The 15984-nt window shown below is 39.6% G+C and overlaps 1 protein-coding gene across 1 annotated transcript in view; it reads right to left on the bottom strand.

The window, feature by feature from the left end:
* Positions 1 to 15978, bottom strand: part of SATB1 (SATB homeobox 1) — a 93401-nt gene extending 77423 nt beyond the window's left edge. Inside the window, exon 1 of the mRNA XM_074861336.1 lies at positions 15903 to 15978. The gene's annotated coding sequence lies outside the window, so the exon portion shown is untranslated. The remainder of the gene's footprint in view (positions 1 to 15902) is intronic.
* Positions 15979 to 15984: the final 6 nt, after the last annotated feature.

Genomic DNA, 15984 nt, shown 5'->3' with positions numbered 1-15984 from the left:
AGGGTAGTAACTTTTCAAAAAAAAAACCAACCAACAAAAAACCCCCATACCAAACTGCACATACAAACTTGAAGCAGCAGCAAAAGTAGGCAAGTGGGGAGGGTAATACCAGTTCTGTAATACGCAAAATAGCATGGCCTCTGAACAAAGAAAAGGCGAATCAATAAATCTATGAAGAGCAAAATTACCACTACACATATATTACTTAGTATAGAAGATAAGGAATGCATCAAGACTAGGTAAGGAAACAAGCTGACGTTTACCGAAATAAGAACAAACAGCATACAGGGCATGCAGGAAAAAGAAAATGGTAATAGGGTGAAATATATGAAATATTTATCATATTCAGCAATGCACAAAATAGATTATAATCTCAGAAGCAAAGAAATGCAATGCTTGAAAATGAATACGCTGTTACATAATACTATTATTCAAAGCGGAGTAAGTGGAGGTGGCATACAGAGGAAACATGAAAAGTTGTACATATGTTGCGTGTCCTGAAAAAGGTTACTAAGATTGTTACCGAGAGTGCTGAAAAGGAAAAAAAAACCAAGAAATATGTTTCACAAAGAAAAACAAGGGAAAATGTAGATGACATCTTCCATAACATATGATCAAGGGATAACTGTCTAGCAGGTTGTTTATTTAGAAACCAATCTTTTTCCAGGAAGATAGATTGAGTATTTTTCAGCCCCTCTAAAAAAGAAAAAAAGAATTATTTCCCAATACATTTGAATACTTGGAGGAAAAACAGTGTTAGCTAGTTGAATTCAAACTTTGCGGGCACAATGGAAGATACCAACATTGTATCATTTTCCATCCTTTTCAGTAAACTTGATACAGTAAACTTGAGCAGTGAGCAAGACTGACCACTAAAAAAGAAAATCGTGAAGGATGAGAGAGTTTCAGCTGGCAGTATGCTGCCTGCAGTATGATGGAGGAAAAGGACACTGAAGATAATTTGAGAGACACAGATCTGATTAGAATAGAGCAGATGATTTGGAACAAGATTTAGGACTAAAACACCTTATAAAAATGATTACCAGACAGGACAGTAACAAAAAAAACCCCACACCACCACCACCACCAAAAAAAAAAAGATTAAAATCTGTTCTAAACTTTTGCTTTGGTGTTTACAAACCATTCCCTTCATGGTCAAACAAACCTTAAAATGTTCACATTAAAACAAAGTGATTAATCTAAAAAGCAGAGACAGTGAATTAAAGGAGCAGGGAGATAACAATCTGATAATACAGGAGCACAGAAGGCCTAATAATGATATTATTATGCACACTAACCAAACACTGACAAACAAATATTCTGTTAATTATATAATCATGCATATGCTTCCTATGCTTGAGATAAACGATTATGGAAAGTAACTCTCTTCTTGAAACTGCATATATGTACTAAACCTTATAAACTCCCTACAACATGGATTAATCTAATTTCCGTACATCACTTATGCCTGGTAAAGTATTTACTGCAGACTTGGAAGGCTGAGAGCGTGGAACCTTTGCTTTGACTAGAAAGCACGAATTACTGAAGGCTGCTACATCTTGACATATAGACAGCGATCAGGTATCTCATCAATACCAAACTACTTGGAATAAATTCAAGATACGGATATCTGATTTTCATTTGACCTATTCCAATTTGCACTTCACTGTGTCAACTTTGATATTAAAATGTTCCCCTAGAATAAAGATATTTATAATAAAAACATATAAAGAACAGAAGATGAATAGATATTGTCATGGATACATATGCAGGCAATCATTTAAACATGCAGCAATAGTAACATCACATTTTTCATAGCTTCTAGTCAACATACAGCAGACAAATATATGCTTAATAAAGCTTATTAATCCTTAATAAAGTTGTTGCACTGTGTTTATGATATATAAATGCATTTTGCACTAGGTTGTGCTGAAATACGACAAATACTTTAAAAGTTGGACTGCATTTTTTCAACCCCACAGTGAATTAACTCTTGAGCGGCAGTCTCAGTAGCTGCAAAACAAAACAAGTTCTCCAGTGTGGCAGGCTGCCTCAGTGCCTTCTAAGGTCTCTATTCCAATCTTCTCTTGTTCAGAATAAATTAGGAAATACGGGTCCAAATCTTGAGGCTTGGCTCTTGTGCAACGCAAACCGAAATGACCTGGCAGCAGAGCAAAACCAGCGTAGCTGTGTATTCTCTTTTATCAGATTTCTTTGGGGAGATCAGGCTGATTGGGTTTTATACATACGTACTTCTGACAATTCTGCGGCCATTTGGGTAATTCATAAGCACCAGACTATGCTGGAGGTGATGCAGAGCTGTGCAGCGGCAGCGGGACTGCCGGGAAACTCACTTCGGTGGGGATTTGAATGTATTTCCCCTGCTGCAAGGGGTGATGCGTGCACATCTATGGCTAACACTAACTGCTGGACAGCAAGGCAATGAAAATACTGATCCATGGCTGTCTGAAGGTAAAAACATCGATGGCCAAAAGGCGGATGGCTCCCCAGTAGGCTTGTGCCTAATTGCTGCAAGGGTTAGACAGAAGTGTGGGTTAAGGGGAAGGATGCGCCCATTGTCCTCTCCCACATCTATATCTGTGCAAGCCTCGGCACAGTCACCACTGCGGCACGGACACAGTCCCGCAGCCCTGCAAGTTTTGCACCTCTGATTGAAGTTGTTTTTCAGTCTCCTCAGACTGACTTCCCCTCCGTTTTGCCCTGAACAACAATAGTTGCCTGACACTGCTCAAACACTTTAACCAACCTGACTGCGGCAACCTCAATTTACATACGACCCAAGAATCTGATGCACACCGATGTGAATCACAGCACTCTGCGACATCCCCCACGCTGAACTCAAAAGTTACATACCAACCTAGATTTTTTTGACTGCAACCTGCCCCAGCCTGGATAGGATGCCTGTCAAAAAGCAAAAGTGCTATGAAATGAAATTCATAGCACTGAAAGGCATCGCACACAAGCTGTCGTCCCCTCTCACATTTTGCATGAGCAATTTCTGCTCGTTTGTGTTCTCTCACACACGATGTCCTGAAACAGTTACGTAAAATGAATATTTAACTTACGATAGTCAGCTGTATTGAACTGCACTTAATTGCTTATTAAGTGAAGTAAATTATCCTTACCATATTCGTCAGAGGTGAAAAATCTACATACATGGCTACATGTAGTGCATTCATTAGTTTACAGACCCCAAATCCCTTGGAAAGTATCAGATATCTACACAGTGTCCCATGGTGCAGCATTCTGTAGTTGGATGTCTCAGCTAGCTTGCAGATATGTAAAATCATATACAAACAGACATCTCCCTATTGATTGCCTCTGTGACGAGGCTCGTTTACTCCTGCAAACATTTTCTGCAGTGTTTCAGTCACGGAATCTTTTTTTAAAAACAGAGTTGAATAAGAATATGCAAAATGTGGTTTTGGATAAAACAAGTTACTTTTAGGCAAACTACTGCACCATTTTGCATAAGTCCCTTTCATAGCTGTATGTCTATTTTGACTAAGATGCTTGTACAACTGAAGTAAATACATATATTTGCTGATGTGGCCCCAACAGTCATTTCAATTCACCCCTTGGTGCCAAGTAAGTCACAGAGAGGCAAAATGCAGGAAGAAAATTACGGAGTAAAACCCATCAAAACTGTTTGGCATGCTGAAGTGAAGGGTGAACATGACTGCTAACGATTTCACCTCTGGTAGCCATGAGAAATCCTAGCTGGTTGAAATTGTAATAGACAGGTGTCCACTTTCCCATAAAATAGCACAGCAATGAATATATCACATAAGTCTTGCTCTGTGGTTGCACAGTCTCTGCCTGCTATGTGGACAAGCTGAGTTTACTTCCTAAGTGTATCAGCATTGCAACTTCCACAAACACTATCTGTATGTTATTTAAAATAAGCCAATATTTCTTATGACTATGGATTTCAGAAATACTTCAAATAAAAAGCTTCAACTTAAAAAAAAAGCATTTTGTGGACCATATCCTCTTCCATCCATAACAGTAGACGAGATCCTTGATGAGTCATGCTCATAATTTCCATGTGGCAGCTACAGCCAACTACTGCCACAAAAAAGAACAAACAAACAAAAAAATGCAATAGACCTTTATATAATAATATTTAATGCAACTGGGCAGCTGGAAGAACAGAGGAAATCTGGCATCTTAGGATCAGCCAAGTTACCTATGTCATAAGTGTATGTTCAGCAGGTCACTAATTTCACAGCCTTCTCCCAGAGGTATAATTTTTAGGCCTATCGTGTGAAGATGTTTAATGTGGGACATGGGGAGATGAAAAAAGTGTGGTTCCTGTTAAAACCCTGATCATCACAGTGCTAGATAACTTCTAGGCATGAGACGGGCATATAATTGTTACCTAAAAGAAGAGTCAATTTATAAGCCATTATTTTAGGGATGTGTCTGAATAGAAGCTCTATTAATTTAATAGTATGTAAACCACAATCACCAGACATATAAATCTGTAGTTTCAGTTATTTTTACTTGTTAAAAGCAAAGTTACACCAAGTTATCTCCAAAGTGGTTTGCAACATTCTTGACTGATTCCGCTTCTCTTCCCTTTCCTGACTCCTTTTCCATCACGTCCAACCACTGCATTTCTTTCCCAAACAAAAAAAGGGATGCTTTTAAGAATACCAAGTCTGATCCAACAATTTTGGGTGATGATGAATTTCACAGAGCCCAAGCAAAGCTGCACATTATGGCAGAAAACAGTGCAGTTAGCACTACAGAGGATTATTCAAGCATTATTAGCTAGAGTTTAGATGCTCATGATATCGAGCTCATTGACTTGTTACATAGGAATACTTCATCGACAGGACAATCATCTTTTTCTTTGACCTGATAGTATGAACAAAATCTACTGATAAAAATTGAAAACATGGAAGAGTTTAAGTCTAAGGAAATGGTTAGAACTGATTGATGACTTGAACTATGTCAAACTTTCATTATGAAACCCAAAACCACATGAAATGTCCTGTTTCCAGTTTCATTGTTAACTCAGAACTCTGCCCAGGTTCTGCTACACTTTTTCTAAGGTTCAAAACCTTTTAAGTAAAACTGTGCATCTAATTACGGCCAAACTTGACAGGAGTCAATATTCATTGTACATAAAATACATGCAAAATGTGTGGTTTTGGTGTAAAACAAATTGAAAGTTAGTGGTTTTGGCCGAATTCGCTTTTTCTTCTAGGGCTCCTTCCAATCTCAAACTCAGGTGATTCCACAATAACAAAGACTAAATGAATGAGTTTTTCACAGTTCTTTTCAGGAACAATTAGCTGTTAATATTCACAGTTCTTTTAAGGAACAAGGTACCTGTTAATATTCAGGCACTAACATAAAAAAGGTTTAGCATATGCAGTGTCACTAAGATAAAGGTCATTTATACATGTGTTAGAGTGCCTAGTTTAAATGCAAACAACATAAGGCAAAAATAAAGTCACTTCAAAATGTTGCTCCAAGTACCCTGTAAATGTTCAAAATACTTGTCCTGATTTGAAAAGCAGAAAAAAAAGAAGAGGAAATTAACAAAAATGTATTTGAGTATTTAATGTATTTATTTGCTAAAACGACTACATTTCTAGATTTCCTGCTTGATGGCTACAATGGAAACAAACTGAGATGGAGAGCAGCAGTTTGGAACCCACTAGAACACAGTATTTTTATGGCAAAATGAAGTTAATATTTATGATAGATCATTTATACTTCATGCGAGCACTAGAAGGAAATGCCTGAATAAGGATGTAAAGATTAGTTGCTGCATTAAAACCAAAATCTGAGGAAAAATTTTGTATTTTATGTTGACATAAGAACAGCTGAGTAAGAAGAAACTGAGGCATGCACGCAAAGTTTCCTAGCACAGCTTCAGCTGTGACAGAAGAAATAACATTTGAAAATAATTATTTTCACAGCATCCATGTTCATTTCCTTAGGAACTCTTCTATATAATTTGCTTCTGGCAGGTTATACCACAAACTCTTTCCTATATTAGATTTTTTTCTTCACAAATGTTGGTAAGATGCTCACGAGAAATTTTGAAATATTCTGCTCATGAAAAAGATGCGGTCTGTTCGCTCAAGTAATTTTTCTTTTATAGGTATACAGATGGAAAATCTCTCTGCACCACATCTGAAAATGTGCTGCTTCAAAGGTGGGTGGAGCCAGGTAAAGAAATGCTCCACATTATTGCAGTCATAGAAAAGTAATGTCCAAATCAACTTACCCCCGTGTTTCTGAAACACGGGACACCTTCAAATACAGGAATCCCTCAATACACTGCCATGAATGAACTACACAAAAAAACCTGTCATCTCACATCTAAGCTCATGCTTAAACCTTTTTTAGATATTTTTGTGTAAAAAGAGAAAGAAAACATATTTAGCTCTTCTTTTACTTAATACCAACTGGTTATTGCTGTGGGCATACCACTTTTTTTTGCTTGATTTAGGTCTGTGAAAATCTTTCCATGACCAAAAGAAATCATTATGCCCAGTCCATACTGAACTTTTTAATAAAAAGCTGTAAAGCAATCTGCTTCATTGTCAAATGATTGAAAGAAATTTAATTAATGCCTTTGGAGGGAACGCCTATATAAGTATCACAATCACAAGAATGTGCGTATACGCATATATGAATACATATGCACAGCCACAGTCTACCCTGTTGCTTTAATGTCATAACACTATAGGCCATGAGCAGCTGAAGGCAGAAGTGAACTCATACAATTTAAAATACCATGTTGACACAATTTTAAGATTAAATGACATTGTGTAATTTATTAGAAGATTAAATGCTGGCTTCATCACAGGACAATTTAGCCCTAGAAGAGGAAGGCAGTATAGAAATGCTAGCAGACAAACAAATTAAAAATAGTAAGTTACAAACAGGGGGAAATGAGTTTATGCCACGCTGACAAAACCAGAAAGAAACAAAAAAACCCAAACCCAAAAAGCAAAAAACACAAAGATGCATGAAAAGCAGTATGCTATGTTAGATGTTTATCTATACATAAGAGACAGGTGTCACAAAAACAAAACAAAAAAATCACGAAGCTAAAGAGAAACTTTAACTCACCAGTTTCCATCTGTTATATCTGAATTCATGCATAATTGATTATCCATGACTGGTAAGTTCTTTTTTTTCACTAGCCTAACACAGTTTTCTAAACATTATGTGTTAAATCACCACCAAAGTAAAGGGTGTTTGAGAAACCGTAAGGGCAGAATAAAAATTTTTTAATGAAAAATAACATGTCAGTTAATAATAGAGCTGACCTATGTTTAAGAGAGAAATTTTAATCATGTGCATATTAAATATTAATAACCTATTCTGTTATTGTTATAATAAGGTTAAGTAAGCTTCTCCATGCTTAAGGAAAGAGAAAAAGTAGGAATATGTAACAGTGAAAAAAAGCGCTGAGAAGCAGAGACATAAGGAAAATGTGTCAACAATAAACAAGAGGAAATGAGAAAGAAGGAAAAGATGAAGGTGGAAACTAATCTCTATGTGTCATTATGACTGCCAGAGTACTGGCAAAGAAGCAGCATCCTTTTATTTCAATTTTAATCATTTCTGAATTTTAATACCCTGCTCCTTTTGTAATTCTCCTGGCATTCCCTATATGCATCCATCCCAGCCAAAACACCAGTGTAAATTAAATGGCACGCAACCACACCACTGATGTAGTTCTCCCAGTAGAACCAATTGAGTGACCAAAAAGCAGAGAAGGTATGACTACTTTGTGTCCCTGCAGACCACTGGCCAATTAAGTGCCTTAATGTTCTTCAATTCCTTTAATTTTGAAAAGAAGGGCAGTGGTTAGGTAACCCAGCAATATAGAGCCATTAAAAAAAAATAAAGCAAGCCAGTAGTAATACAATAATCAGTGACCATCAGGGCCTGGAAAAATGAGTTTGCTCTCACTGGCACTAAGGAGCATCACATGATTATTTAATTACAGCTCTAATTTTTGTCTCGTGGATGGCAACATATCAACAATTAATAGGGCAAATAGAGGAGACTGCATTTTTAAAGAGACAGAACCCATATGAAATACTGCTTGAAAATGCAATTTATCAGACAGTAAAATGCTTCTCAAGGCATATCTGTCATCATGCCACACATAAAAAGATTCTACTGGTTCAATTTTCTTGCATGGTATCTGTAAAATTCTGGAATGCTTAGAAAATAATAACTACACCTATGAGTATCCTAATTGTCATTTTAAGTGGCAATGCAGAAGTCAGTTTCTCGTAGGACATGCAGTCCAAAGAAAGTGGTGGAATCACAAGTTTCAAATATAAAAATATTATACAATTATTACATCCTTTATCTTAAAAAGATTATAACAAAACTCTTCAGGAATGGCCAAAAGGATTATGGTATTCAGCGAGTCAAGTGAAGGAAAAAAGGAAGAAAAAGAAAATCAATAAAATACAGTCAATGGGACAGAGATTGATTTTGATTGATTGATTTTACTGTGAGATTTTCTTACAAAGCATAATGAAACTAGGGGCTCAACACCAATATAGTACCATTCCTGCACAGTACTGCTAGTTAAGAAGCAAAAAACAAAACCTGAAAGAGGACATACATATGATCGATTGAAAAGCTCTACTCTAAAACGGCTGGATGCGGTTCCCATTGTGCCTCGTCCTGCAATGACCGCAGCACAAACCACGGGGAACTGTGGGAAGTTCAGTATGTGGAGGAGCACTTTTCACAAGCTGCACAGTTATAGGAATCTGCAAATGTATCAAAAGAAAACCTCTAATTTTTTGCACCTGATCTTTCTTGCAAATGTACTCACTTTTCCACAGCAATGTGTGGACCAAGTTACGATCCCATAAATTTACATTATCCAGAACATGTTTCAGACAATATTCAATATCTGACATGGGAAAGGCAAGCTCCAAATTTCCTCTAAACATTAAGCTGTACATGTGAAAAACCTACCAAACTACTCTTAGGGTTTTTTTTTAAACTTACTTCTTGATTTACAACTTAAACATGCTTTTTCATTTGGTGTTCTAAAATCTGTCCTTTGAACAAGCAAAGAAACACTGAGTTTGGGCCCTTGCACAGAAAAAAAATCCTGCTAAACAACAGTTCAAGTATTATTGCAAAAAGAAGTGAAACCACAGAAGAAATACTATTGCAACAAATGCCCCATTCCTCATGAAAATTGTGTAAAATTAAGTTATTTTCATTGAAGACATGAACATTCTGGATTGGAGATCTTAATCTATAATCTTAAAAAGAAAGCTGGCAAGCAAGAGCTTGTATGTAAAAGTATATATCATTCTTTTTATGCACTGGTTACTATACAGATAACATGTCTCACAAAGACTGTAATTAAATGTCTAGTGCAGAAGTAACACTAAAAAGCATACAGTATTATTATATTACAATGAATCCTTAGAAGTTAAAACTGTCATTTTTTAAGTTTTAAGATGCCTTTAATTATTCTTGAGACTATTTACATTTATCAAGGAAGCCCACCTATGACGAAAAGCATTAATGTTTTAATATCTTTCTAATATGGCTCTCCACAAAAATACTGATTTAATATTTGATTATAAACATTTTAAAATGCACTCGGCAATTTCTCTCCACTTCATTTTTTGCCTTTGGTCCTTCTGTGAGTTTGCATGCACGCACACTCTCTCACACTCTTTCTCCCCTCCTCTCTTTCTGTCTTTTATTTAATGTATTAGAATTGGGAATATGGGGTGTGTATGATGTTTAGAATTTTTCTCCCGTTCATTGAAAATGTTTTTAATTACCTGGCTGCTACAAACAGACATATATTCTAAATGCAGTTAGTGAAAAGAAATACCTTTGTTGTACCTTTGCATACGGGTTTGAGTTCACAGCAGCAATTCTTTGCACTTGTGCTGTACAACGTTTTGCACTCTAGGACTGATTTACAAATATAAAGAATTAATTAATCCTTCAGTGTTCTATGAAACGTATATATTACTAATTTTATAGCTGGGTAAATAAGCTAGGGGCATATTAAGGCCGCATCTTTAGAGGGTGTGCTGCAGCTTCCTTTTCTTTCATATGAAGTTGTGACCGATGAGCATTTTCAAAATCAGGGTTACGGCATTGAGGATTGCAAACATGGCATGGTCAGTTATTTACCCAAGATCACACATTTTTGTCAGGGCTGAAACCAGAACCAGGACTCCAGACCCCAGAAAAGATTATGAGACAATCCTACAGGTACACATGATTCATGTGCATCACCACTTCTAGTGAGCAGCAAGTGGAATGACACACAAATGATTGCTGCTGGCCAAATAAATCCTGTCAGAGCAGGATCCTGGGAAGATGAGATGCACTTGAGGTTTAAAGCACCTCCCTCATCTCCTCAGGTCATATCATGTCATAATGTGCCAAGGGAAAGAGATAGAGCAGACAGTCGCTGGGAGTTATGCAAGGCCAACACAGCTGATAGACGTGGCCCATCCTGATGTTCTGCGCCCAGGTGCAGCTGGGGTGACTGAGGTCCATCTGCAGGCGAGCAGACTCCTGCCTATCTAAACTGCAGTTCACAATGGAAAAGCACGAGGTGGCGAGAGCTAACTCTTGTGAACCTACAGCTGTGGAGACGTGTTTCCAACAAAGCTTTACAACAGCTCAGAGAGAGGAGCTAGTCTATGCTCTGGTGAAAGGAAGCCTTCTTACAGCCCTTCCTAATGCCGGCATACACAAATGCACACAGCGTCACAGGAAAATTGACCTCCAAAGAGATCGCCGTGTATTGGTATTCTAAATAAAATAGCTAAAAGGTCACCTTGACATAAAAGCTAAGTGTTAGCGTGTCCCTCAGCCCATCTGAACACTTGATCCCCCACAAGAACTGTGAAAACGAAGGTCCACCAATCTCTGCAATGATACACCAGTGTGCATGGGAGGAAAGTCAGGCCCAGCAAGTTTAAAAGGAGATATTTACAATTCAGATGGTGCCTGAGGTATGTTACTATGCTCTACTACTCTACTCTACTATTACTATGCCATTCCTACTAAACTGCACCAGATTACACAAATTAAAAGTAGATTACAGCTGGTACAGGGCACGAGGACCAGATCAGAACATATAAACAAGACCAGTACTGGCAAATCTCTTTAAAACTAATCTATATCAAGATTTATACCGACTGAGAGCAATGCAGTGCAGAAACCATTAGAAAGCTGACATCTGCAAAGCAACAAAACGGATATCAATTAAGTAATGAAGTGTTGGTGATAACTGTGGTAAGCTTACATGCCGCAGGATGGCAAATGGTCGAAAACACCTACATTTTTGAAGGGAACATTACAGTGTATCCTTTTTGAAGTAACAGTTACAAGTTGTGGTTGGGGCTGTTGATAGTTCATGATACCACTCACGTGGGAACTGACATACAAGCCAACTTAATGTTAAATACTATAATTTCAGAATCTGAGGAAAAAATGGACCTCTCAAGTAGAGGTTATTAATGGAATCCTCTGACAGAGAATTTAAGGAAGCTTTCTGCAAACTGTGGGTTATTCTGACTGTGGTTATCTTCAGTTGAAATGCCAGCTATTTGGACACATTAGTACAAAATTAAAAGTAACATCAATAGGGTTTTCTGACATGGACTTCATAAAGTTGCAAAATTTCAGTATAACAAGCAGTAAAAACTGTAAGTTACTCTTTAACCATCAAACTGTTTTACTTTTTTTTTTTTTTTTTTTTAGAATCAGTAGCAACTTTGTGACAACTAAAGTTTAAAAAATGCACTTGATTGCATAGTGACAGATTTGCAGAACATTTTTCATCACACACACATATGTGCTTTCAGTTATTAATAAAATGCTTCTGCCCTTAATCTGCCATTGCCTGAATATACAATTTCAGTGACTTGGATAGACAAATACTGTTAAGGAATTCTGTTTTCCCTGTTTGAGATGCAATTCAAATACACCAAGTAAAACCGAATACTATGTCTTTAAAAACTGGCTTCTGCATGCCACGGAAAGGATCACCGAATCACTTTTCTATTAAGTTCCTCTTGGAGTGGAATGATAACAAAACTTTCTCTTCTTCCTCACCCCCCCTTCCTTTTTTCCTCGTTTTAAACAAGGAAGAGCCAGCTGCCCTGGATAACACCACAGGTAGATATTAAAATGGAGACAGCCATTATTTAGTGGCGACAGGAATATAAATACATGCACTAACCTATAAACTGGTGTTTACTTCAGGAAAGTAAGTCATATTTTTCCCCTGATTGCCGTGCTGTCAGTTTAATGCAGCGTAAATAAACAGTAGGTGCATGATAGCTTTAAGTAGAAAGTGTTCATTCCACAAGAGGAGCAGATTACTGAAGCCTGATGCCTATAATGGCAAAAGCAGAACTTCCATTTTACCTGAAAATATAGCCTCCTGTGCTAAGAGACTTGTGGCTTTTCTATTAAATTAATTTGTCAGAATTCTATGAAAAACATTATGTACTCAAAGAACTTTACCAAAAACATTCATTTTTGCAGCCCTCAACTTGAACCATTTGAAAAAACAAAAGCCAATCACTCCCCTGTAATTTCATCATCCCATCGCTCTAAATGAAAGCTTTATATAATCAACCTAATATAACAGAAAATAAAATGATATATAGAATTGCCTATACTTTGAGTTATTTTGTTCTTATAAATATATTCCCTGACTGAAAGTAAAAAAATTCCCCTTTGGAAAAAGCAATGATTTCTGAGAAGATTGTATATACACTCTACATCTATTAACATAAATTATAAGAAAGTAAAATGTTCCAGATGTGTTTAAACTGTTGTAGAAGGAAAGTTTGTGGCTTCATTGGATGTATATTAAATATATCTAGAGAGAGCAATGGCAGTTATATACAAGAAGGCAATAAAATGCTTCAGTAGTATCTATGTTAAAATAGAGTAGTTCCTAGAAATATTCTAAAACATTTCAGAAGTCATATTTCCTCCCATTTTAACTCAGAAATCTACTTTTATTACAATTTTTCTATATATTGTGAACTATTTTATTAATAAAATAATCTCCTTGATTTTTTTTTTTCCCAAATCCAGCTGGAAACCTTAAGAAGGACTTCAAATTTATCTGACAATCCTTAGATTAAAAATTAGGTGACAATAAAAAGGTGACAATACTTTCAAAAATTGAGTAGTTGATACAATTAAAAAATTTGGGTGTGTTTTTTTTTTTTTTTTTCTGAGAACACCAGACTTCAGCTGATCACCTTCTAAACAGCAGTCACACACATTTAAACCCCTCTCTACCCCAAAGCTGAAATGTGGGATGAAATAGTGCTTATTCATGACTTTCCTACTCTGAAGAGGCTTCTGTGCTGAAGGGGTGGATGTGCCCGCGTTTCCGGCAGGACTGAGCGTGGCAGTGCCCGTGGGATGCTGGCAGGGCTGCAGGCAGGGCTGGCGCTGCCTGCCCTGCCTTGGGCAGCACAGCAACAGAGGGCAGGTGCTCATCAGCTGACCCGCTGGGCCTACGCTGCAAACCAGAAAGGTGCCCTGCTCGCCTACAAGCTCGGGTTATCATGGCAGACCCTCTCTGCTTCTCATTCTGCCCAAGCACTACGTCCCATTAGCAAGTTACAGATCGACTCTGGTCTGCTTTACAGTGCTTTCTCAGGAGTGCGCAGCAGGAGGTTAGGATTCACGCGTATCGCTAAAATAACAGGAGAGGAGAAACGGCGAGAGTTACTTTCCTATTTAAAGTATAAAGAACAGAGAATATAAAAAGGAAACGGACAGTTTTTCAAAGTGTACGCACAAAAAGCATTCCATTTAAATATTTTTTGTTCCAGTAAACTCTTTTGCATACAAAGGACTTATTTATTACATATTTGAACTTGTGGGAAAAAGGGAAGGAATGCACTGATTCCTGAAATAACTCTAGAGTCTTTTTGGAGACTTCACTCTTCTGTGCTCTTGTTCTACTCAGAACAGTTTTATTCCAGGGACGGAGGAATTCCTTGGGCTCAGTTGTTTCTTTCCCACTAGCTGTTTGTATTCAAGAGTGGGCATACATAGCATACTAGCCAGTGATTTTAATTTCTCTTCTATTGCCTTATTATGTGTGTGCGCTGTTTAGATGCACGCTTGTACGTGAACACGTTGCATTTGCTGCCTGCTCGTTTTGTTACCTACACTACGTTATTGCACATTTCTGTGTAACCATTGCTTCGACTTGAAAAGCGAGGTAAGTATCAGTAACAATCTCAAACAGAAAATGAATTAGAAAATGGGTGTGTGTATAAATGTGTTAAAGAACATATAGCAATACGGGACTGAGAAGAACACTCTCCAATTCTACAAATAGTGCTGCAAAGCAATTAGAAGATACAAATTGCAGAAAACATCCTGCATTCATGTCTACACTCTACGGTTACTGTTTCAAGTTCTTTTTGAATAGTGCGCCTGATTTGACACATTTCTATCTGGTGATTGTGTTAAATGCTTGAAGAGATAGTGAAATATTCAAGCATTCCTTGTGCTAACTACAGCTGAAATTTTACACTTATTGTAACCTTTTCTAACAATGTGAGAAAAACAGAGTAAATATATTAAATTTGTTTCACAACAGATGCTTAGGTTGTTAATATTTAAGATGCCTATTCATGCTATTCCTGTCTGCACATTTGTCAAAAATGTAAGCTTGAATGCTAATGTTTGCCAGCAGACTACAGCAGACAAATATACGAATGCACTGTACCAAAATAATATAAAGTAGAAATAAGGCATGGCTGCTAACTCCCACCCAAGTAGCATGGACCAGAATGAAAGGGCACGGCCAGATCATACACCCCGGAGTCTCTGCATCCGAATTTGTGAATTATTTTCACAGCAGCGCTGCGCTGAGTTGGACCGACTAAAACCAGCGGAGAGCTTTCGTCAGTTTAAACTCATTTCAGCTCAGGAGCTGGTGCAAAGTATTTCATCAAACTTGCATTTTAGCGAAGTTTCTCTCGCAGTCAGAGAAGCCTGGAGACTGGCGGAGGGAAACTCCGGCCCGGGCAGGTGCCTGTCGGGAGCGCTCCCCCGGGCAGCGAGCGGAGACGGCGACAAAAGGACGACGGGTCGAGCAAAACCTCGGGTGGCGGGTTTGGAGACGGAGCGGAAAAATCAAACCCCAAATCCTGGAGCACAGAAGCGAGTTCCTGGCGCTGCTCCCCGTGACAGCGGCAGCGCCGGGTCGTGCCGCGGGCGGGCGGGGGGTGGGGGTGGGGGGGACACACGACGTGCCACCCACCGCCACGGGCGCGCCCCCGGCGGGGCGAGCCGCCGCCGCCGCTCGGCCGCCCGCGCAACCCCCGCGCCCCGCGGAAGCGCCACCCCACGACGGGCCCCCCCTTTCCGCGCCCCCCACGCCCGCTCCGACCCGCCGCCTCGCCCCGCGCCCCCCGCCGTCGGAGGTGCCGCCGCCCCGCGCCCGCCGCTGCCGGGAGGCGCGCGGGGCCGGGGAAGAAGTTTGCCAAACTTTTAGTTTTTTGCGGTTTTTTTTTTTTTTTTCCCCTCTGCCCCCACCCCGCACCCCCGCCTGCTCCCCCCGATCGGTGGCGGGTGAGGCGGCGGCGGGCAGGGGAGCGGAGCGGAGCGGGGCCGGCGGCGCGGCGGCAGGTGTGAGCTCGGGGCCGGCCGGGAGGCTCCGGCAGCGGCAGCGCCAAGCGGAGCTCCCCCGCCTCGCCCCGCGCCTCCCCCCGCCCGCTCACCCGCCCGCCCGCCCGGGTCGGCACCGCCGGCCGCGGTCAGTCACCGCGGCGGGTGCCCCCGGCACGGCCCCGTCCCCCCCGTCCCCGAGGAGCGACGCCGAAGGAGCGGGACCGACTCACTCATGGGAGCGCGGCGGGCGAGGCCGGCGACACCTCCGGCTTCCGAGGCGCCGGCGAAGTTAATTGCACTGAAGTTCAAGTT

Source organism: Strix uralensis, chromosome 1 (genome assembly GCF_047716275.1).
Source record: "Strix uralensis isolate ZFMK-TIS-50842 chromosome 1, bStrUra1, whole genome shotgun sequence".
NCBI lineage: Eukaryota > Metazoa > Chordata > Aves > Strigiformes > Strigidae > Strix > Strix uralensis.
This window is presented reverse-complemented; position numbering and strand designations above follow the sequence as displayed.